The 25324-nt window shown below is 38.0% G+C and overlaps 1 protein-coding gene across 2 annotated transcripts in view; it reads right to left on the bottom strand.

Moving 5' to 3' along the window:
• The window catches only part of GRIA3 (glutamate ionotropic receptor AMPA type subunit 3), a 536255-nt gene that overhangs the window by 204279 nt on the left and 306652 nt on the right, over positions 1–25324 (bottom strand). The gene's annotated exons all lie outside the window — the stretch shown is intronic.

The following is a 25324-nucleotide window of genomic DNA, read 5'->3' as shown; positions in this document are numbered from 1 at the left end:
AAAAAGGTGAAGTGATTGAGAAGAACAAATTGGTAGTTATAAAACAGTCATAAGGATGTAAAGTAAAGCATAGGGAATATAGTCAATAATGTTGTAATAACTATGTATGGTGCTAGCTGGGTACTGGAAACATTGATGGGAACACTATATGAAGTATATGATTATCTAACCACTATGCTGGACAACTGACACTAATACAAAATATTATTCAATATAAATTATAATTAAAAAATAAAATATTAATTAAAAAAGAGACTACTGGGGATTCCAAAAATGGCATAAGGTTGAATGGAAGCTACACTGGTCTTCTCCCAGGACCAAACTTGAATTACAACTAAAATATAGAGAAATCAGCCAGGATAACAAACTGAAGACCAGCTGGAGAGAACCATTATAACCTAGGACATAAAGAAGAGCTCACATCAAGTCTGGTAGGAAGTGTGAAGGAGCGAGAGGGCTGGCTGGGCTCCCATAGGCAGCAGCTAAAGTTCAGAAGAAAAATCTCAGCTGTGGGACGTTCTGCCTGAGAAGTTTGGGGTCTAAACACCAAGCTGGGTTCCTCAGCTCAGAAAGGAAGAAAAAGGAAAGATGCCCACATAACACCTGGTTATGAAAAACACCAGAAGTTCTGACTGATAGGGAGAGACAGCTGGAAACACAGGTACCCTCTTGAAGGGTCAGTGCAATAAATACATCTATAACCACTCACCTTGGGCTCTAGCAGAGGGAGGGCTGAGTAGAATAGAGTTGTGTGAGGAGAGTCTGGGATTCATGGTGCTGGGGAGAGTGAGGAAGGCAGCCACCAGGAGCCCTATACTGAATCATTCCCCCATGCGACAGAAGCCATCATTCTTGGGGAGTCTCCCCATCAAAGCAGCTTTAGCCCAGGAAGAAAGCAACTAGCCCACTCAAGGGAATTTTTCTAATCCTGCCCACTGGATGGAATTTATGTCTAGCAGAGCACTGCAGTGTGAGGCTCATTAAGTGACTGAGACTAACAGCCAATCTGCAGGGAGAAATGGATTTTTGGGTGCTTTGAGTCTGCCTGGCCAGTGGATGCTGGGTTTCATAGCTCTGGAGAAAAAAACCATGAAGGCTGCTTCCTGGGTCCTTGTGCTGTGCCAATACCCCACGTGGCAGAAACCAATTTTCTTAGGCAGAGTTTCCCCATTAATGCAACTTTAGCCTGGGGGGAAGCATCTGCCAAACCCATTGGAATTTTTCTCACCCCACCTGCCAGGGGGAAGTTATCTAGCTGAGGTCTAAAGCCTGAGGATCATTAAGTGACTGAGACTAACAACCACTCAGCAGGTAGAAATAGATCTTTGAGTGTTTTGGGTCTTTTCCTGGCCTTCAGTCTCTGAAGTTTGTGGCTCTGGGGAAAGAGCTTTGAAGGCCATTGTCTGCGTCCTTGTGCTGAATCATGACCCCATGCTGTGAAGCCATCATTCTCAGGCAGAGTTTTCACATCAAAGCAGCTTCAGCTCAGGGGGAAGCAATAGGTCCACCTAATGAAAATTCTCTCATTCTGCCCACCCTGGTGTTTATGTCTAGCTGAGGACTACAACCTGAGGCATATTAAGTGACTGAAAATGACAGCCTGCAGGCAGATGCAGATCTCTGGGTGATTTAAGTCTTTGACTGACCTGAGACTCTGCCCCAGGAGAGCAAAACTAGATCTTGGCATTCAGCTTAGTCCCTACCATACACATCCAGCCCCAGGAGAGGAAACCACAAACTGCAAATCATTGATATTCACAGGTAGAAATGGGAAGGCCCCAAACCCTGCTGATGCAGCCAAAATTGTGAAAAAAGAAACAAGTCCCAAATGAATGAACAAGAGAACAATTCAGAAAAAGGGCTAAAACACATGGTGATAAGCAAGTTATCAGAAATAAAGTTCAGAAAAATGATTATAAGGATAATGAACAGCATGAGAAAAGATATAGAAACAATGAAACAAAACCAATCTGTAATTAAAAACAACCAATGGTAAATGAAGAATGACATAGAAGAAATAAAAAAAAAATACACAGGTAGGAATAAACAACAGATTAGAGAAAGTTGAGGATTAGATCAATGAATTAGAAGACAGGGTAGAAAAAAGTCAATCAGAGAATAAAAAAGAAAAGCGATTAAAAAACAGGAGGACAGTTTAAGAAAGATGTGAGGCAGCATGAAACAACATCTGCATTATAGAAGAACCAGAAGGAGAAGAAAGTAGAAAGGGCTACAGAAACTACTTGAAGAAATAGTGGCAGAAAACTTCCCTAACTTAGCGAAGGAAAAAGTCACACAAGTTTAAGAAGCATAGAGAGTCCCAAATGGGAAAAATTCAAAGAGTCCCATGCCAAGATACATCACAATTAAAATGCAAAAAAAATTAAGGACGAAGAGAGAATCGTAAAGTCAGCAAGAAAAAAGCAGTGGGTTATCTACAAAGGAGCTTCCATAAGACTGGCAGCCAATTTCTCAACAGAAAACTACAGGACAGAAGGGAATGGCATGAAATATTCAAAGTAGTGAAAAACAAGGATCAGAAACCAAAACTATTGTATTCTGCAAGGCTAGCATTCAAAATATAAGGAGAAATAAAGAGTTTTCCAGATAAAAAAAGGCTAAAGGCTAAAGTAATTTATTACCACCAAATGATCATTGCAAAAAATGCTAAAGGGACTGCTGTATTAATAAGAAGAAATAGAGAGAGAAATATATAGGCGTAAATAATAAAAATGGCAATAAATAACTACCTATCAAAAATAATGTTAAATACAAATGCTCTAATCAAAAGACACAGGGTAGCTAAGTGAATAAGAAAACATGACCCACATGCATGTGGTCTACAAGAGACCCACTGTGGAAGAAAAGACTTACGAAGAATGAAAGTGAAGGGGTGGGATTTTTCCATGTAAATGGAAACAAAAAAAAAGCTTGGGTAGAAATACTCACATCTAATAAAATGAACTTCAAAATGAAGGCCATAACAAGAGATAAAGAAGGTTACTACATAATATAAAAGGGATCAATCCAAAATGAAGATTTTTTTTGTTGTTGAAAGTATTACAGATGTTCCCCATTTTTTCCTCCACTGACCCCACCCTCCTCATTCCCACCTCACTCCTGCTTCACCCAAACTAATGTCTGTGTCCATTGGTTGTGCATATATGCATATAAGTTCTTTGGATTTAACCCTGGTAAACCTATGTGCACCTAATATAGGAGCACCAAAATATATTTAAAAATTTATTGAGGACTTTAAGGGAGAAAGCGACAGTAATACAATCATAGTAGGTGACTGTAATACTCCACTGACATTCCTGGATAGATCTTCTAGACAAAAAATAACAAGAAAACAGGGACCCTAAATGATTCTCTAAATCAAATGGATTTAATTGATATTTATAGAACATTTTACCCCAACAGCAGAATATACATTCTTCTCAAGTGGACATGAGACACTCTCAAAGATAGACCACATGTTAGGGCACAAACTAAGTGTCTACAATTTCAAGAAGATTGAACTCATATCAAACATCTTCTCAGATCACAATGGCATGCAACTAGAAATCATCAACAATAAAAACACTCAAAAACATTCAAACACACAGAGGCTAAATAGCATGCTATTAAACAGTGAATAGGTTACCAATGAGGTCAAGGAAAAAATTAAAACCTTCTTGGAAACAAATGAAAATTAACACCCAACACAAAATCTACAAGACACAGTGAAAGGAATCCTGAGAGGGAAGTTCATAGCATTATAGGCCTACCTCAAGAAACAAGAAAAATTTCTAATAAGCCATTTAACCCTACAACTTAAATAATTAAAAAGAGAACAACAAGAAAAGCTCAGAGTAAGAAGAAGAAATGAAATAATAAAGATTAGAGGGGAAATAAATAAGATAGACACTAAAAAACAATACAGAAGATCATTGTAACCAAGAGCTGGTTCTTTGAAAAGATTAACAAGATTGATGTACCTTTAGCTAGACTCATAAAAGAGAGAGGGAGGGAGGGGGGAGGGAACCCAAAAAATTACAATCAGAAATGAAAGAGCTGAAATAACAAGTGAGACCCTAGAAATAAAAAGGATTGTAAGAAAATACCATGCCAACAAATTGGATAACCTAGGCAAAATGGGCAAATACCTAGAATCATACAGTCTTCCAAAACTCAAATAGGAAGACTCCAAAAACCTGAGCAGACCAATAACAACTAAGGGAATTGAAGCAGTAATTAATAAACTCCCAATAAACAAAAGCTCTGGTCCAGATGGCTTCACAGGAGAGTTTCTCTGAACATTCATAAAAAAGTAACATCTATCGTTTTCAAAGTATTTCAAAAAATTCAAGAGGAAGGAAGATTTCCAAGCTCCTTTTACAAGGCCAGCATTATCTAATTCCAAAACCATATAAAGACAGTACAAAGAAAGAAAATTACAGGTCAATATTCCTGATGAACATAGATATGAAAACCTTCAACAAAATATTAGCAAATTGAATCCAGCAATATATTGAAAAGATTATTTATCATGGCCAAGTGAGATTCATCCCAGGGATGCAAGGATGGTACAATATTTGCAAAGCTATAAATGTTATACACAACACAAACAAAATGAAAGGTCAAAACCATATGATCATATCAATAGAGGCAGAAAAAACATTCGAGAAAACCCAGCACCCATTTTTGATAAAAACTCTCAGCAAAATGGGAATAGAAGAATCATACAGCAACATAATAAAAGCCATATATGACCAACCTACAGCCAACATCATACTCAGTGGGCAAAAACTAAAATCATTTCCCTGAACAAGAGGAACAAGACAGGGATGTCCCCTTCTCCCCTTATTCAACATAGTACTGGAAGTCTTAGCCATCAGAAAAGAAGAAAAAACAAAACACATTCAAATTGGAAAAGATGAAGTGAAACTGTCCTTATTTACAGATGACATGATATTGTACATTAAAAAAATCCTAAAAACTCCATAAAAAGAACTGTAAGATTCAATAAATCAATTTAGCAAAGTAGCAGGATACAAATTAACATCCTGAAATTGATGGTATTTTTATATGCATATAATAAACACTCAGAAAGAAAAACTAAAAAATAAATAAATCCCAATTACCATTGTAAGAAAAATGTTAAGATACCTAAGAATAAACTTAAACAAGGAGGTAAAAGACCTGTTTTCAGAAAACTTCAAGACATTGAAAAATGAAATAGAGGGAGATATAAATAAGTGGAAGCATATATCATGTTCACAGATTGGAAGAATTAACATCATTAAAATGTCCATACTTCCCCAAACAATACATAGATTCAATGCAATTCCTATTAAAATTCTAACATATTTCACAGATCTAGAACAAATATTCTAAAAATTCATATTAACCAAACAAGATTATGAATACATGCAGCAATCATGAGAAATAAAGGACAAAGTAGGAGGGATCACAATACCAGATATCAAATTATACTATAAAGCCGTTATAATCAAAACAGCCGTGTACTGGCACAAGAAAGGGCATATAGATCAATGGAACAGAAGAGAACCCAGAAATCAAGCCAAGACATTACACTCAATTAATATTTGACAAAGGAGGCAAGAGCATACAATGGACTAAAGACAGTCTCTTCAGTAAATGATATTGGAAATATTGTACAAGTTGATGCAAAAGAAAAAAAAAAAAGAAACTAGACCAATAAGTTACACCATACAAAAGAATAAACTTAAAATGGATAAAAGACTTAAATGTAAGTTGTGAAACCATAAAAATCCTAGAAGAAAATGTAGGCAGCAAAATATCAGATATCATATGAAGCAGAATTTTCACTGATAGGTTACCTAGGGCGAGAGAAACAAAGGAAAACATTAATAAATGGAGCTACATCAAACTATAAAGCTTCTGCAAACCAAAAGAAACCAGCATCAAAATGGAAAGGGAACCCACTCTATGGGAAAGCATGTTTTTGAATGATACATTGGATAAGAGGTTAATATCCAAAAATATATAAAATACTCATACAACTCAACAAAAGGAAGACAAACAATCTAATTAAGAAATGGGCAGAGGACTTGAATAGCCACTTCTACAAAGAGGACATACAAATGGCCAAGAGACTTGTGAAAAAATGCTCAACATCACTAATCATCAGAGAGATGCAAATCAAAACAACTATGAGGTATCACCTCACACCTGCCAGAATCATTTCAAATGAGTGTTGGCGAGGATGTGGAGAAAGGAATACTCTAGTACACTGCAGGTGGGAATGCACATTGCTATAGCCACTATGGAAAATAATAATGTGTTTCCTCAATAAATTAAAAATGGATATGACATTTGACCCTGTGATTCCACTTCTAGGAATATATCCTAAGAACTCTGAAATACCAATCAAAAAGAATGTATGCACCTTTATGTTCATAGAAGTGCTCTTTACAATAGCTAAGATCTGGAAACAGCCCAAGTGTCCATCAGTAGATGAATGGATAAAAAAGCTGTGGTATAGTTACACAATGTAATTATGCAGCTGTAACAAAGAAAGATCTCTTACCCTTTGAGTCAACATGGAGGGACCTGGAGAGTATCATGCTAATCAAAATAAGCCAGTCAGAGGAAAACAAGTACCACATGATCTCACTTATTTATGGAATATAATGAGCAAAATAAGTTGATCAAAATAGATCCAGTGACATGGAAGTAGGGAACAGACTGACAAACCTCAGAGGGAAGGATGGAGGTGGGGGCTGGAAGAGATAAACCAAAGAACTTATATGCATATATACATAACCAATGGACACAGACAACATTGTGGTGAAGTTAGGGGTGGGGCAGGAGTAAGGAGGGGGTGACAATGGGGGAAAAAAAAAGGGACATTTGTAATACTTTCAGCAATAATAATACCTTAATAAAAAGAGAATACCATTTATAATACATAGTGATTCAGTCAATTTATTTGTTACATTTTGGTTCTTTAGGGTATGTAAAAGCAATTAATTTTAGTTTTGTTTTGGAATTTTTAACTTGAATTCACTTTAGAAGAGATACCAATGAGTTTTCAATTAAAACCTCTATTATACTCTAGAACCTCTTTTCTAACTGCCTTTGGATTAAATTAATTTCCATATTCCATGTGTGTCTTAAAAAGTGTGTGCCCCAAAGCAAAGTTCTTATATTCCCTCAAAACCCTTTCCTCTTCATGTATCCCTTCTTTCAATTAATGACATTTTAGGCCTACTGAGTCACTGGGTGAGGCCCAAGCACCTGTATTTTTATATACTCATCAGGTGAATTTGAAGCACAAGTGGGTTTGATTATTGTCCTAGTTTCCTAGTTGGTACTCCTTCCATTTCTTTACCTCTCTAGTTTATTCTTCATGTAATAAATTTACCTTCCTAAAACACCAGTTAGCACATAATACTCCTCTCCACAAATCATTGCAAGGATTTCCTACTTTCTAATATAACAGCTGAAAATAGACTTGGCCTTCAAGATTTCCACTTTCTGTCATCTTCTGCTCCCCTGGCCTCATCCACACCATTTCTTTCAATAGACCTCATATACTAATTACATCATGCTATTTTTAACCTTGGTTCCTTTGTCTAGCAAGGGTCCCTACTTCATCATTTACAGCTCTGGTTATCTCTATTGACATTTCATTCTTCCAGAATCATTTCATCTAGTAAAATAATGAAGAAAAACATCAATATCAAATTTGTTTCTGTAATCTCTACCAGACAGTAAGAGGGACAACGTGTGTCCCCTTTTTTGTGCCTAAGTAATTACATAGGCTCTTGCATATTATTGACTACTTATGAGCTTTGTTCTCCTTTATTATTGCATGCCTTTCCATGCCTTCTGTGTAGTAAGTATATACCACAATATCATAGCTAAATAAATGCAAGTTTCCAAATCCCCTATTATACTAAGTGAAATTTCTTTTGAGTTCATTTTATTTTTATAGGGATTTTAATAACTAGAAGTGATGATCAGATACTCAATGATTTCTGTGTTTAGACTAGACTTATCAAAATCTTGTGCTCCTTCATTTCACCAACTCTTTTTGGTTGCAATTTTTTTTTTTTTTTTTTTTTTTAGCTAACTGCCACTATGGTACCTTTTCCTTTGCTTGGGTCAGTAAATTGTGTACAGAGGGAGAGATTAAATGAGACAAGAGAAGACAAAGATTGGAGGCCATCCTACTGCTTACAGGTAGGGTGATTTGAAACTCTACTTTCTCACTTTCTATGTTCTATGCGCATTTGAGTATTCGCCTCTGTGCAACAGTGGTAATATTTGCTGGAAATATGGATATAATCTTCAGAATTTATTACTTTGAGAGGGAAACTACTCATTTCAATTTTAAGAAATATGTTTTATTGATATTTTTTAAAGAGAGAGTGAGAGAAACATTGATGTGAGAGAGAAACATCAATTGGCTGCCTCCTGCACGCCCACCACTGGGGATGGAGCCCAAAACCCGGGCATGTGCTCTGACAGGGCATCCAACTGGGACTTGTCAGTCCATGGGACAGTGCTCAATCAACTGAGTCACACTATCTGGGCTACTCATTTGAATTTTAAGTTCTATTATATATCATTAATTGTATAACTTCTCAGTCATATCACACCTGTTTGATCAAGTGCACTATTGCCCACATCAGAATGCAATTACATAAAACCAACTATGACCTTTGTGCCTAAGCCATTCATGTAGGGCTTTGTAAACTGCTGTTGATTAATTCTCCAAGGCCATCTTTTACATAGACACCGGTTACATAATTGGCATCCAAACACAGATTGTCCCTGATTTGAGAATAGCCACACAACCCAGTTCTCCAAAGATTCAGATGACTTTAGTATTATTATATCTCCCTTGATTTATACATACTGCCAATCAGTTTCCTTCTGGCAGTGTGAATGATTGAGAGTGGGAAATAAGCATATTCAAGGCTTACTTTAATAGCACTTATTTTAAAGATATTTTCTTCATATAATACTATCATTAGGTTACACATTGTACAGAGAGGGAAACACACAAGATATGTTGAATGACTTTCATTAAGTTGATGGTAGATTATGGGGCAGAAATGAGAAAGGTGGTTTGCCTATAGGAAGGATAAAACCAGTAGAATAAGGATTGGAAGGCTGCCAAAGTCAAGTATCTCTCTCCTAATTTGGATGAAGCCTGACTTTGCCTTTAGTGCAATTTGAATTGTTCATTTGGGTGATGATTTGATAGGGAAATTCATGGTAATTGTGGTGACTCAAGTTATTAGGTTGCTAATGAGAGACACAAATCTTTTTCTAGAAGCAGGTCCATTCTCCTGGGAATGTGTTATATGTAGGGTTAAAGATCGCACCATGTAAATTAGTACTTGAATTACAAGTTGCCTGTATTATTCACTCATTCTTTTATTCTCTAATCAAATCAAGAAATATACTTTGAAATCTCTTAAGTATTATCTGATTGTGCAATAGTGAGCCATATCAAACATGGTCCCTGAACTCATGGCACTTGTCTGTGAGAGTTATTTGTATGAACATACATATAATTACAAGTTGACATAAGCGCTATTAGTGGGGAAAAGAGCCACTGATCTCTTTTTTTAAATTAACAGCTACAATGAGGTATAATTTAAATGTCATAAGATCCATCTATTTGACACTGATTTAAAGCAAAAATCAGCTCATGTACCTTCTCTGCTTGAATTATTTAATAGCTTTCTGTTGCTGTTGAACAAAGCTAAAATTCCTTAAGCAGCGTTATTATAGCCTTACATAATCTGGATTTTGTCACTCACTTTGCTCTAGTCAAAATGGCCTTCTGACAGTTCAGAGAAGGTATCAAGCTCTTCTTTTGCCTCAGGACCTTGGCACATACTGTCACTTATGCACAGTATACACTTTCCCTGATTCTTCATATACCTGGATCTTTCTCACCATTCAGATCATTGTTTCAAAGTCACCTTTTTTGAAAGACCTTTTCTGTCCATGCTATGCAGTGTATTGACTCCCCTACACTCTTCCTTCTCTTCATTCCCAATTATAGCACCTGTTCTATCACCATGCTAATTATTATAAACTGTGCAAGTTTGTTCTGTCCAATATGATTATAAGGTCCTTAAGGACATCTTGCAATGGAGTAGACAAGATATCGAGCGTATAAGTAGTATAGAGAAAATATAACTTACTATGAAGACCTTTAGAGAAGTATTACCCAAAGTGTGTGTGGAATGGTGCTGGTCTGCTGTTTGCTTCCAGTCTGAGGTGATATAAGGAAAGAAATTGAGTTAAACCTTTATAACAATTTGACAGGGTAATATGGATGTTGAATCTAATACTAAAAAGTGGGATTATATTTTATATATTTTTTAGTAATTTATTTTTGTTACACTTTTATTGGTCTGTGAAGATTTGGGGGGAAGCTGGCTTTTCCTCACAGATAGTTTGAGAAGCATTGTTTTAGAGAATATGTTTTGGTGATCTGGGGGAAAACAGAATTCTTTCCATTTATTTTGTTAGAATATTGGATAGAAAGTTATCTTAATTTCAGGGGGGAGAGAGAGAGAGAGAGAGAGAGAGAGAGAGAGAGAGAGAGAGAGGACTATAACAGAGGCATGAGACATTTTGGGACATGGAGAGAGTTAGTTGACTATAACAGAGGCATTTTTAGACAGGGAGAATGAGTCGGCTACTTTAAGGTGACAAATCTCTGTGGCTTTCTAAATGCATGGTAGGAAGTTAGATCTCAGCCCAGTCCCCACATACCCTCTGTGTTCTACCATATCCTATTTCCATTTGGAGAAGAAAGTGAATCCTGCCACCAGAAAGGTTTTGTACCCAGGAAAGGTGACTGTACCCAGGAGAGGTGACTGCGCTCCTGGCATTTGGAACCAGTGGGAGTTTTCCCCTTCAAACCCATCTCCTTTGCCTGTATGGTCAGGCTCCAGCCCAGTGAGCTCTGTGTTTACATGCCATCTGCTGAGATGTCAGTGATTACAACATGTGGCTTTGAGCATTTGAGCTTTTTATTTAGAACATTAAAAATGAAAAAACAAAAAAAAGAGAAAGAGCAGGAAACAGAACAAGAAGACCTAGACAAGGAAGGGAGCAAAAAGGAACAATCATTATTGGCAAGAAAAATAGTATGACTTAATCTTCTTTGAACTTGTTTTATCTAAACAAAGTGGACCTTTCTCTGTTTCAAGTACATCCCAGGATCTGTAAGTGGCAAAGTTCACTACTTCAAGCTTAGGTCACTCCAAGATGCCTCTTTGGGGTACTATTTATGAAAATAAAATTTTTGTTTTAGTAAAAATTTGGAAAAAAAATTAGGTGTAATCTAGTACCCACCATCAATATTTCCTGGCAAATTAAAAATATAAATGAAGCAGTCGGGGAAGGGAAGAGAGAAAAGAAAGCAAGGGAAAGAATGGAGATAAGAGACAAGGGAGAGGAGGTGTGTGTGTGTGTGTGTATGTGTGTGTGTGTTTGTTTTCTTTGATTAATTAATTAATTTATTTTTGTTACAAATGTTTCTCCTTTGTCCACCACTGATACCCTTCCCATACCTCACAATCTTGTCCCCAGCTTTGTTGTCCATGTCCATTGTTCATGCATACATGCATATAAGTTCTGTGGTTTATCTCTCCCCCACCACCCCTCTTCGGGGGATTGTCAGTCTGTACCCCACTTCCATGTCTCTGGGACTACCCCATTTCTCAGACTGTTATATTCATTATATTTCACAAATAAGTGAGATCATATGATACTGGTCTTTCTCTGTTTGGCTTGTTTCGCTTAGGATAATACTTTCCAGGTCCCTCCATGTCGTCTCAGAGGATAAAAGATCTTTCTTTTTTACAGCTGCAAAGTACTCCATTGTGTATATGTACCACAGCTCTTTTACCTTTTTGTCTACTGATGGACACTTGGGCTGTTTCCAGATCTTAGCTATTGTAAATAGTGCTGTTACAAACATGGGGATACATATATTCTTTCTGACTGATGTTTCAGGCTTCTTAGTGTATATTCCTAGAAGTGGGATCACTGGATCAAATGGCAGTACAATTTTTAATTTTTTCAGGTAACACCATAGTGTTTTCCATAGTGGCTGCACCAGTCTGCATTCCCACCAGCAGTGTACTAGAGTCCCCTTTCTCCACACCCTTGCCAACACTTGTTGTTTGATAATTTGTTGATGGCGGTTATTCTGACAGGTGTGAGGTGATATCTCATTGTTGATTTAATTTGCATCGCTCTGATGATTAGTGATGTTGAGCATTTCTTCATATGTCTCTTAGCCATTTATATGTCCTGTTTGAAGAGGTGTCTATTTAGTTCCTCTGCCCATTTTTTAATTGGGTTCTTTGTCTTCCTTTTGTGGAGTTGTATGAGCACTCTATATATATTGGAAATTAACCCCTTATCTGATATATCATTGGCAATTGTGCTCTCCCATACAGTGGGTAGCCTTTCCGTTTTGATGATTGTACCTTTCGCTGTGCAGAAGCTTTTGAGTTTGATGTACTCCCATGTGTTCATTTTCTCCATTGTTTCTGTTGCCTTAGGTGATGTATCAATAAAAACTCGGCTGCGTATGATGTCTGAAATTTTGTTGCCTACATTTTCTTCTAGTATTCTATGGATTCATGAGTCACATTTAAGTCTTTTATCCATTTTGAGTTTATTCTTGTGTAGGGTGTAAGTTGATGGTCTAGTTTCATTTTTTTTTTGATGTAGCTGTTTAATTTTCCAAACACCATTTATTGAAGGGGCTGTTTTTACTCCACTGTATGCTCTTGCCACCTTTGTCAAATATTAATTGAGCATATTGCCTTGGGTCCATTTCTGGGTTCTCTGTTCTGTTCCCCTGGTCCATATGCCTGTTCTTGTGCCAGTACCAGGCTGTTTTGATTACAATGGCTTTGTAGTATAACCTGAAATCTGGTAATGTGATCCCTCCAACTTTATTCTTCTTTTTCAAGATTGTTGTGGCTATTTGGGGTGATTTTGGTTCCATATGAACTTTTGAAATATTTGTTCTAGTTCTGTGAATTATGTCATTGGTATTTTGATGGAGATTGAATTGAATCTATAGATTGCTTTGGGTAGTATGGATATTTTAATGATATTAGTTCTTCCAATCCATGAACAAGGTATGCGCTTGCACTTTTTTTATATCTTCCTCTATTTCTTTTTTCAATGAATCAGTAGTTTTCTGTGAATAGGTCCTTTATTTCTTTGGTACAGTTTATTCCTAGGTATCTTCTTCTTATTATTTTTCTTTGCCGCAATGGTAAATGGGATTGTTTTTTTTTTTATTTTCTCTTTCTGTGAGTTCATCATTGGTGTATAACAATGCCATTGATTTATTGATGTTAATTTTGTATCCTGCTAGTTTGCCAAATTTATTTATTAAGTCAAGTAAATTTTTTACGGAGTCTTTGGGGTTTTCTACATATAGTATGTCATCTTTAAATAATGACAGTTTTACTTCCTCTTTTCCAATTTGGATCCCATTTATTTTTTTCTTCCTATCTGATTGCTGTGGCTAAGACTTCCAATACTATGTTAAATAAGAGTGGCAAAAGTGGGCATTCTTGTATTGTTCCTGTTCTTAAGAAAAATGCTTTTAATTTTTTCCCATTAAGTATGATGTTGGCTGCAGGTCTTTCATATATGGCCTTTATTATGTCAAGATAGGCTCCCCCTATTCCCACATTACTGAGCATTTTTATCTGAAATGGATGCTGGATTTTGTTGAAGGCTTTTTTGGCATCTGTTGATATGATAATATGATTTTTATCTTTCAGTTTGTTTATGTGGTGTATCACATTTATTGATTTGTGAATATTGTACCTGCCTTGCATCCCTGGGATGAATCCCACTTGGTCATGGTGAATATATATATATATATATATTTTTATGTATTGCTGGATCTGATTTGATAGTATTTTGTTGGGGATTTTGGCATCTATGTTCATCATGGATATTGGCCTGTAGTTTTCTTTCTTTGTAATGTCTTTTTTCTGGTACTGGAATTAGAATTATGCTGGCTTCATAAAACAAATTTGGTAGTCTTCCTTCTTCTTGAATTTTTTTGAAATAGTTTGAGGAGAATGGGTGTTAGTTCTTCTTTGAATGTTTGGTAAAACTCCCTCGTGAAGCCATCCGGCCTGGGCTTTTTTTTGCTGGGAGGGTCTTGATTATATAATCAATTTCTTCTGTTGTTATTGGTCTGTTCAAGTTTTCTATTTCTTCCCAGTCCAGCTTTGGGACACTATGTGTTTCCAGAAATTTGTCCTTTCGCTTAGATTATCGAATTTGTTGCCATATAATTGCTCATAGTAGTTGTTAATGATCTTTTGTATTTTGTGGTGTCAGTTGTGACTTCTCCTCTTTCATTTCTGACTTTGTGTATTTGGGTTCTTTTTTGTTTTTTGGTGAGTCTAGCTAAAGGTCCATCAATCTTGTTTATCTTTTCAAAAAAACAGCTCTTTGTTTCATTAATCTTTGGAATTGTTTTTTTTTGTTTGTTTGTTTTTTGTTTTTTGACTCTATGTCATTTATTTCTGCTCTGATTTTTACTATTTCCTTCTTTCTACTGGCTCTGGGGTTTTCTTTTTGTTTGCTCTCTTGTTCTTTAAGTTGTGAGGTTAGATAATGTATTAGAGATTTTTCTTGTTTCTTGAGGTAGGCCTGTAGTGCTATAAACTTCCCTCTCAGAACTGCTTTCACTGCATCCCATAGATTTTGTGTTGTTGTGTGTTCATTTTCATTGGTTTCCAGGAAGTTTTTAATTTCTTCCTTGATCTCCTCGGTGACCCATTCGTTGTTTAATAACATGCTATTTAGCTTCCATGTGATCAAATGTCTCTGCATGTTCTTGTTGCTATTGATTTCTAGTTTCATGCCATTGTGATCTGAGAAGATGCTTGATATAATTTCAATCTTCTTGAACTTGTAGAGATTTAATTTGTGTCCTATCATATGGTCTATCTTTGAAAATGTCCCATGTCAAGTTAAGGAGAATGTGAATTCTGTAGTTTGGGGTGTAATTCTCTGTAGATATCTATTAAATCCATTTGGTCTAGTGCTTCATTTAGAGTCTGTGTTTCCTTGCTAATTTTTTGTCTAGAGGATCTATCCAGTGGTGTCAATGGGGTGTTGAAGTCACCTGGTATGATTGTATTGCTTTCGTTTTCCCCTTTGAAGTCTTCTAGAATATTTTAAATATATTTTGGTGCTCCTATATTGGGTGCATATATTTTTATCAATGTTATATCTTCCTGTTAGATAGATCATTTGAATATTATGTAGTGGCCTTCTTTGTCTCTATTTATGGCCTTCATTTTGAAATCTATTTTATCAGATATGAGTATTGCTACCCCAGGTTTTTTTTCCTTTCCATTTGCTGAAAGATTTTTTTTCCATCCCTTCACTTTCAACCTATGTGAGTCTTTTGTTGTAAGGTGGGTCTCTTGTAAACAACATATAGATGAGTCATGTTTTAATATCCAATCAGCTACTCTGTCTTTTTATCAGAGCATTCCATCCATTTACATTTAAGGTGATTTTTGATATGTATTTATTTATTTCCATTTTTGTTTAGTATGGTTATATTTTTCTTCTCATATCTCCTGCTATTTACAGCAGTCCTTTTAATATTTCTTGCAGTGCTGGTTTGGTGGTAATGTATTTTCTTAGACTTTTTTTTTTTTTTTTTTTTTTTGTCTGGGAAGTTCTTTATTTGACCTTTTATTTTGAATGATAGCCTTGCTGGGTACAGTAGTTTTGGATTCAGATCCTTGTTTTTCATGACCTTGATTACTTCATGCCATTCCCTTCTGGCCTGTAGTGTTTCTGTTGAGAAGTCAGCTGAGAGCCTTATTGGGTTTCCTTTGTAATTAACCTGTTGCTTTTTTCATGCTCCTTTTAGGATTCTCTCTTTGTCTTTAATTTGTGGCATTTTGATTACTATGTGTCTTGGTGTGGGCCTGTTTGGGTTCTTAGTTGGGGTTCTCTGTGCTTCTTGAACTTGAATGCCTTCTTCCTTCACCAAATTAGCGAAGTTTTCTGTCACTATTTTCTTGAATATATTCTCTAACCCTTGCTTATTTTCTTCTTCTTTGGGGACTCCTATGATGCGAATGTTATTATGTTTCCAGTTGTTCCACAGTTCTCTTAAGCTGTCTTCCTGTTTTTTAACTGCTTTTTCCTTTTCGTTTTCTGATTGTTTGATTTTTTTTCTACCCTATCTTCTAATTCATGATCTGGTCCTCAGCTTCCTCTACTCTGCTATTTAGACCTTCGATGTGTTCTTCATTTCTGCTATGTCATTCTTCATTTCTTCTTGGTGGTTTTTAATTTCCAACTGGTTGATGTTAACATTTTTATGTCTTAACTCATGTTGCTCATGTCCTGACACATGCTGTTGAGCTTCCTCATTATCATGGCTCTGTTATCTTGCTTAACTGCACCTAATTTATCTTATCTTCAGTAGAGGTCTGTTGTTCTTTCATTTGAATTTGTTTCTGTGTTTCACCATTTTGGCTATCACAGTGGGCTTTGGAGCCTGCCAAATTTTCCCTGAGGGTGTTGGTGTTCTGCTGTTTGTGGCTCCCTCTCCTGGGCTTAGATGTGCCAGGGAGAACCCACATTAAACACCATTGTCAAGTCTGCCTTTCCTGGTTAGAGTTAGTAGCCCAGGAATGGTAGAGTTATCCTCTAGCTTTTTGCCTGGAGGCTTGGCTTCTCAGTTGAATGAAAAACTCCCTCAGGTTCTCAGCATAAGGGGATTTCCGATGTTGTGGCAGATGCTGGTTGTTAATGGGCCTCAATTTGCATTTCAATGGCCACCAGGTGGGGTTGAATCTGTGAGAGAGGGGCTGCCGCCTCTCCCCAGAGCCCTGGGAAGGAGTAAGATGACCACTGTCCTGCATGGCTGCAACTCAGCAAAAGCTCTGAGCGCCCTCCAAATCCTGAGAGTCCCCACACATTTCCAGTCTAGTCCACCCTCACTGTGCCAGAGCCCAAGGTGAGTGGCTGTGTCTATTTTACCCTCTGTCCTAGCTTTGCGCTGTGGAGCTGCTTGGGAGTTTAACCCCAGTGCGCTGCTCACAGCTAAGGCCGCTGCCCACAGCTAGGGCTGCTGCCCACAGCTAAGGTCACTGAGAACTGTGGGCTCCCAGCCCCCATCTCGCATCTCCGCAAGCTTACCAGGATTGAGTCAGTGTCCCTGGTTATTTTTTACTCCAAGCTGCTTTTCTGTTGTGTTTTTCCTGACGATTTGTCTTTATTTTTGTTGTAATTTCAGTTTGGTCCTGGGCGATGGTCTGTGTAGCTTCCATTCACTCTGCAGCCATTTTGGAATCCTTGGTTGGTTTTCAATGTTTCTATATCTTTACCCATGGTGCTGATGTCCTTACTCATACTGTTGAGTTTTCTCAAGGTCATGGCTCTGAACTGTACCTCTGATAATTTGCTTAGCTGCATTTCATTTATCTCATCTTCGATAGAGATCTCTTGTTATTTCGTTTGGGATTTGTTTCTTTGTTTTACCATTTTGACTATCTCAGTGGCTTTTGGAGCCTTCCAAATTTTCCCTGTTGGTGTTGGTGTTCTGCTATTTGTGGCTCCCTCTACTGGGTTTGGATGAGCCTGGGTGGGCCCACGTTAAACACCACTGTTAGGTTTTACTGTCCTGGGTAGATTTGCAAGCCCAGGAAAGGTTCAGTTATCCTCTAGCTTTTTCCTGGAGGCTAGGAATCTCAGTTACTCAGTGCCTTGGAATGTAGCCCTGGTGTTCTGCATAAGAGGATTTCCAGAGGGTGGGATAGATGCTCTTTGTTAATCAGCCTCAATTTGCATTTCTTATTCAACTGGGAAAGCCTGAATCTCCAAGGGGTTGGGGGCTGCTGGTTTTACCCACAGCCCTGGGAAGGAGCACACTGGCCACTGCCCTTTGTGTCCGCAAGTCCACAAAAACTCTGAGTGTCCTCCAAATCCCGGTTGTTTCCATAGAGTTCCAGCCCAGAGTTACCTCCCTTTGCCTTAGCCATCAGGGGAGTGGCTGTGGCTATTTTAGAACTCAGTCCAGGCTCTCTGCACTGTGGATTGGGCTTGGTCTTTATTCCCCAAGGGAGCTGCTCATAGCTAAGAGTGCTGCTGTGTGTGGGCTCCCAGCCCGCCACCCTCTCGCACCTCCACAGATCCTAGCAGTGTCCCTGGTTATATGGTCCTGTCCTGCTGCTTTTCTGTTGCTTTTTTCTGTGGATTTGTCTTTATTTTAGTTGTAATTCTGCTTTGGTCTTGGGTGGTCATCTGTGTAGCTTCCATTCATTCTGCCTCCATTTTCACATGCTCTCAGCCTATCTTGTGCTCAGCTGTGTTGCACAAGCCTCTCTGGTGCTTCAGTTCCCTGCAGGTCCCACACGTGACTGGATGACACAGTCCCTGCTGGGAAAAACAGGCCTCTCTGGTGCTTCAGCACCCTGAAGGTCCCGCGAATAAGTAGATGGCACATTCTCTCCTGGGTTGCACAGGTCCCTCTGGTGCTTCAGTACCCCGCAGGTCCCAAGGGTAACTAGAACGCACAGTCCCTGCTGGGTCACACAGGCCTCTCTGGTGCCCCTGCACACTGCAGGTCCCATGGGGAATGAAGGTGGATTGCACCAGTCTCTCACAAGCTCCGGCTTTCCACAGCTCTTGTGGGCTGCTGGGTCTCACAGGCTTCTCTGGTGCCCCAGCATCCCCACAGAACCCATGGGCAGCTGGATCGGACCAGTCCCACTTGGGCTCCAGCTTCCCACCGCTCTTGTGAACTTCTGGACAGCACAGGCCTCTGTGGAGCCCCAGGTCCTGCTTCTTGCAGCTGGGGAGTGCTGTTGCCCCATGGGATTCAATTCTTTCTCAGCCTTTGCTATAGTTTTTGGGGATGGGTTTCAGCTGCTGGTCTGTGCTTCTGTTGCCTGGGGATGGATGTCTGTTCCTCAGCCTCTGTTGCTGGGGCTATATCTGGACTCTGATCAGGCTGCTACTGTGGGAGATGGTGCTAGGCTCCCGGCTGTTTGCGGCTTCCATAACTGGCACCTTGGGATCTCCACTACTGTGTACTGGTCCAATGGTGCCAGGTGCACTGGTGGGCTCAGGTTGCTGGGCCCTAGCTGCTCCCACTGCCTCCTTCCAGGGAAGATCAGGAATCTTTCAAAATGGTGGGACCTGCACGCGGTGCAGGAAGAAGCACCCTAAAGAGCTGCTTACCATGGTAGCTGGCTGCTCCCATCCACTGCATAGGAACCTTCAGTTCCACGTCTCTGCACTGCAGGAATTTGGTCATCCACCTTCATGTCCACTCACACTGTCTCACACACTAGCTCACTCTCTCACCCTCCCTCAGGTCCTGCCTGCTGCCATCTTTTCTTCATCATTGTAAGTGTGTTTGAATGAGAGAGAGAGAGAGAGAGAGACAGAGAGAGAGAGAAAGAGAGAGAAAGAATGTGGCAAGAGAGAAGAGAGTAATGGAGATGTAATTGGTGCCTACTGAAATATATTTCATGTGGACCCTTTGGACAAATTTCAAACCCAGATTCACAAAGCTGCTCTTTTTTCTTAAGCCTTTTTCTCTTGGATTACTTTACGCTGATAAATTTATAGTTTATATTTCATTCATATACATTTATGCCTTTGTAAATGGTCTCATATGACCTTTATGGGGCTGGCCTTCTGTCTCACTGAGATGCTTGAATGGCTAAAATGGGAAGAGCAAGGTGCTCTATCAGGAGTCTGACCAAATCGGAATGTAAACCTAGCTTGGCAATGGATTAGCTATGAGACTTTGGGTAAGTCATGTATGTTTTCTGAACCCACTTCCTGATCTCTAAAGACCTTGGGCAGGATAGGTGGATAAGAAGTATCTCCTCATAAGAGTTCTGAGGCAATTAAATGAGAAGTCTAAAGAAAACAGCTGGCATAGCAGGGAGGAGTCTAAGATACTTCCTTCTCCTTTTTTCCACTAGAGCATGGCCTGCTTGATTGCCTGCCCCTGTGGCCCTCCACCACTGTCAGGGTCAACAACTATCCCCAATTCTGATATCAGTCTTAACTTAGACAAGGAAACTGTCAAGTCTTCTAAGGTAGAGATTAACTGATATAACACTGAATGAGTCTTATATTTGGGTACAAAATATCTGTGGTTGGACCATCTCATTCTAGGTCAAATTTATTTTGTGTCAACTTCTAGACCAGCGATTTTCAACCAGTGTGCTACAAAAAATTTTAAACATGCAATACTTGACTATTTAGTCAGGGGCACTGACCTCTTTTCCCTTAGATTGTAAAATTAAAAAATGACAACAGCCAACACAACTATAGCCATTTGGTGTGAACGAACCAAAATTATACTTGTTTATTTTATTTTATTTTTATTTTTTGTCAGTTCGGCAAAAAAAATATAATGTATTTTTTTGGTGTGCTGAAGAAATTTAGTAATTAGTTTATGTGCACCATGAAATAAAGAAGGTTGAAAAATCTCTGGTCTAGACAATTTTGATTGATCCTTTAAGTTCTCAGTTCTGTTACATCTTTGCTATCCACATACCCTTTGGATTTTGCCCACCTGGGCTGAATTTTAGTCTGTCTTACGACTTTACATCCCCAAGGATAACAGGGTTTTGCTCTACCATTTATGTCTTTGAAGTTCACCTGGCTACTATGCTTATACTCTCACTCCTAGTCTTTTCTGGTCCAAACTAACACTCCATGAGGAAGAAATGCAGAACTAGAAGGTACCTTGGAAGTGTTTTCCAAATTTTAGTCATTAATATACTACCTTTACTTTTTTTATTTAATTTTCTGGCATGGGGATTATCTGAACTATCATTTACCTAATATTTTTCTTTACATTGACCAAGTTTTTAAACCTAGATATGCACTTTAGTCTCATTCTTAGGAATGGTATCTGTAAAATCACAGAATTGATGGGACAGTTATCTTTTTCTAATATATATTTTAAAACATTTTTTTCTCTTATTGATTTTAGAGAGAGAAAGTAAGAGGGAGAGAGATAGAAACATCAATGAGAGAGAACATCAATTGACTATCTTCTGCATGCCCCCCACTGGGGATTTGGCCACAACCTGGGCACATATGTCCTGACCGGGAATCGAACTGGCAACCTCTTGGTGCATGAGTCGATGCTCAACCACTGAGCCACACTGGCTGGACTGATACACATTTAATATAAATTCAAAATCAATTGGCGTAAGAAGTTTTGCTATGTATTGCCTAAAATAATCTTATGTATAAATAGCATGCTTTGGGAAATAGCAATCTGTTCTAACTCTCCATATTAACAGATTAAGAAACAGCCTCAGAGATGTTTGATTTGTCACAAGGCTAGTTAGACAGATTCCTGGGAATTAAGCTTGTGTCTTAGCTCTTGGTCTAGTGCCTTTTTCATTATGCCTAGGGTTAATATAGGGTTCTGTGCACTATTATTGACATGTATGAAATAATTAAATCATAATGCATAACATGCATGGCAATGCAGTGTCAAGGATCCTGATCCAGGATCTTACCATGAAAAAAAGAGGTTGCTTCACTGACAAATTATATAAATGTTGGTTACCTCTGGTACTTGAGTAGAGAAACATTACCACCTTAGAGCGAGTCCTGGAAGAGAAAACAGCAATTAATTATAGAACCATGCATAAAAAGAAGTGACATCACCAACTGATATAGAATTTGTAAGACACTTACCTGCTCTATTGGGATGTCCACTTCTGGCCTGATCAGATAACATCTCTGGCCCATGCTCCTGATCCAATCTTTCGTTTCTTCCACAGATTTCAACAATTTAATACATTCTGAAGCTTGTTGTCCGCTGTGAAATGTATACCCTGGTATGTGAAACCCTTCAGTGAAGCATTCATGGGCTCTCCAAGTCTTCTCACTTTAGGATTGCTACCAGGGAAGGTCCATGTGAAAGCACATAGAAGTCTGCCAGATCCATGGAGCTCATTAGCAAAGGGGACAGATGAGGCAATGCTGCAGGTGATTCCAGAAAGCTTAGGTAAACAGTGTGACTGTTTTTGACTTTGCATTTATATAAGAAGGCAGTGATTCTGTGCTGCTGTTGTTACATGAAGACTCAGATTAGAATTCGTTCCCCTGTATATATGTCTTTTGCTTTCATCCAGCTGGCTCATCTTGAAAGGCCAGAAGGCTCTCTTGAAAGGAAACCTCTTCTTAGTTCCACTTACTCTTTTTTGACCATCTAAATGGCTTCTAAATAGTTTTGGTTTGTTGTGGGTGTATGTGTATATGTGTCTTTGGTGGAGAGGTTTGGAGTATTTTTAATTTGCTTTAAAAAATCTGGAAACCATGGTAGGGATAATATGTCTCATCAGAGATTAGCAAACTTTCCTATCTTTATTGTCCATATGCAATGTGATATTGAGTACAGGAGTTGTGGAAACACAAGTGTGTGCTCAAATGAACAGAAGGTCACTAGAGGAAGAAGGAGTGGCAACTCAAAGCATGGTGATGAATTCATGTTTTCATTACCTAGGCTAACATGACACTATATTTTATATTCTTTCTCAAGAAACAGACTTTGCTTGTTCTTATGGTAGGCATCCTCCCAAGGTTTCATAATGTTCACTTCTGTGTTAGGCATTTAGTTTACCATTCTTTACTCCAAACTTGTCCTAGTGATCCTCTTACAGTTCTATCACTACACAGGCTTACATTTCTGTCACATCTGGGTCTCAAAGTTGAAACCAGAGCTCACCTGAAGGATTATCAGTAGGATTAGAGAAGCCTAGTTAGAATTCTAGAATTGGAAAATTCTTTATAGATCATCTGATCATTTTATGCCAACTGAAACAGTCATTGATATGCATGGCTCAGATTTCCCTTTATGACAGAACCTGCCTCAAGAGTTGAGTTAGATGACAGCCTCCAACTTCAGGTGCCTTCAGGCTCTGACTCAGCTTTCAGGTGGGAAGTGTTTGCTTCCTGGGCAGCTGCCAGACAGTGGCTGAGCAAAGTAGGGGGCACAGTGGCTTGCCATTTGAGGCAGCATGAGGTTCCTCTATGTTCAGTGTTTGCACAGGAGGTCCCAGTTGTGCTGGCCAAGACCTTCTCAGAGCTTTACCACAGGTTGAGGCTCTTCTTATCAAACTTACTTCCTTTTCTCCTCATTCATTTATGCAAGACCTATATTATGGTCTGAAGCTCTCCCTGCCCACTTGTGTCCCTCTCCCTTTTATTTTTACTTATAATAAATGTTTTGTACTTCTATTACTCTCAATAAATGTTTTGTACTTATAATTATATCTTAGCATCAGTTTCTAAAGAACCCAACCAATACATCAATAACTATTTCCATCTGAATTCTACAATAAGGAATCTGAGATCCACAGAGGTGAAGTGACTTACCCATGGTACAATAGCTAGCTAGTAGCAAAGTCAGTATAACAACCCAAACTTTCTGACACCCAGTTCAATGCTTTCCCAAAGTTCAGTGGTCCAAGTACCACCACAATCATGTATACAAAAACAAAACAAAAACAGATTTTGTTATCTGTTTATCCCCTATACTATTATTTATGTGACAGATTTGACACATTAAAAAATCATTTCACTTGTTATTAAATCTCTACTTTATCCCTGTATAAAGTAATAATATTCATAAAATTTGAATTTTGATGTGCTAGTTTTATATTTTTAAATATATATTAAATAAATACAATACCATTATAATAAAAAAGTTTGTGTGTGTACTACCTAAAGTAATATAATTTACTGAAAATGATAGGTGACCCCTAGGACTTAAAAGGCAGAGGAGAAAGAAAAGGTAGACATTGGGAGGAAGAAAGAAAAGCAAAATACTTATTGGTGAGGAAGAAATGGTAAAAACCCATCAATACTATGACCTTCATGTTTCCTACTAAACCCTGGTTTAATCTCCAGTGAGTCAACAAACATTCTTTATTTATTGGTTGCCTAAAAACAAATTGAATGTATTCAGATGTAAATTAAGACTAAAGATTTCTCCTCCTAAAAGAGTCAACTCATTTATCCCCAGAATGGACTAAAATGGTTTACTTTGAGCACTTTATAGAAGATTCACATTACCTTTCAAAGCAGTAGCTATAATCTTCATCTTATAAAGTGTTTGAGTATATACACTTCCTAAGAAAAAAGATTTGCCGGGCCAGTGTTGTGCAATGGTTAGAGCATCAACTTGTGAACCAAGGAGCCGTGGGTTTCATTCCGGCCAAGGGCATGTACCTTGGTTGTTGTTTGTCCCCGGTCCTGGTTGGGTCATGCGGGAGGCAACCACTCGATGTGGCTCTATCACATCGATGATTCTCTGTCTCTCTCTCTGTCTGTCCCTCTCACTCTATCTGATGATAAATAGAAAAGTATCCTCAGGTGAAGAATAAAAAGGAAAAAAAATTTAAGTAACATTTTCTTTCTCATTTAAAAAAATATTCATTATTAAAACAAAATAAGATTTTTCTTGGATCTAAGAATATAATAACAATATTTTTTTTTACCTTTGTTGTCACTCTTTTGGTTTAAAAGCTCTGTAATGATTATGATTCTATTGTGCTAATAAAACAAAATTCGGGTTATATAATAATGTAATAGATTCCTAGTATCATAGTGATAATTTAACATTCCTCTTTTGTTCCTCAGAGGTCTTATATAGAACTTCTGCAAAACAGATATTACTGATTTAGAAGCCATTTGGTCAATTCCTAAACCGATAATCCTTTTAGAGAAAGTGAAAGAAGAGCTACAAACTAATCTAAATAAAGTACTAGCTTCTAGAATGTCACAAATTTTAAAGACATGGGAAATTTGACGGTAAAGATTCAAGTTGCGTTTTATTATAAGTAGAAAGGTGGCTGTGCACTCAATGTTCCTATTTCTAGAATCTGGTTTGAAAAGATTTGGTAGTGGTCTACTTTAGTAAAGACAAATCCAGTACTGATATGCATGCACACTTAGATTAATTGGGGAAAGAGACACTTTCCTGTGTCCCCATCCCTTGTTTTACATTTCAAACTTGTGTAAAATAAGTTACATTTCAAATCTAAATTGAATCTAAAAATAATCAGTGAAGAATCATATCAAATTATTATTTTCTAAATGAGGAGAGAATATGAACTTTGTAGCTAAAACAGAGGCAGCATAATTGAAAAAAAGGCTATTACATTCAGGTTTTTGTATTTACTGACTAATCTCTCCAAATCTCTAGAGAACAAATTAGGTACTTCATGTATTTCTTTTTTTAGACAATTAT

The sequence above is a fragment of the Molossus molossus genome, unplaced genomic scaffold (genome assembly GCF_014108415.1).
Source record: "Molossus molossus isolate mMolMol1 unplaced genomic scaffold, mMolMol1.p scaffold_m16_p_2, whole genome shotgun sequence".
NCBI classification, from domain to species: Eukaryota; Metazoa; Chordata; class Mammalia; order Chiroptera; family Molossidae; genus Molossus; species Molossus molossus.
Note: the sequence above shows the minus strand (reverse complement) of the source record. Positions and strands in the feature narration are given on the sequence as shown.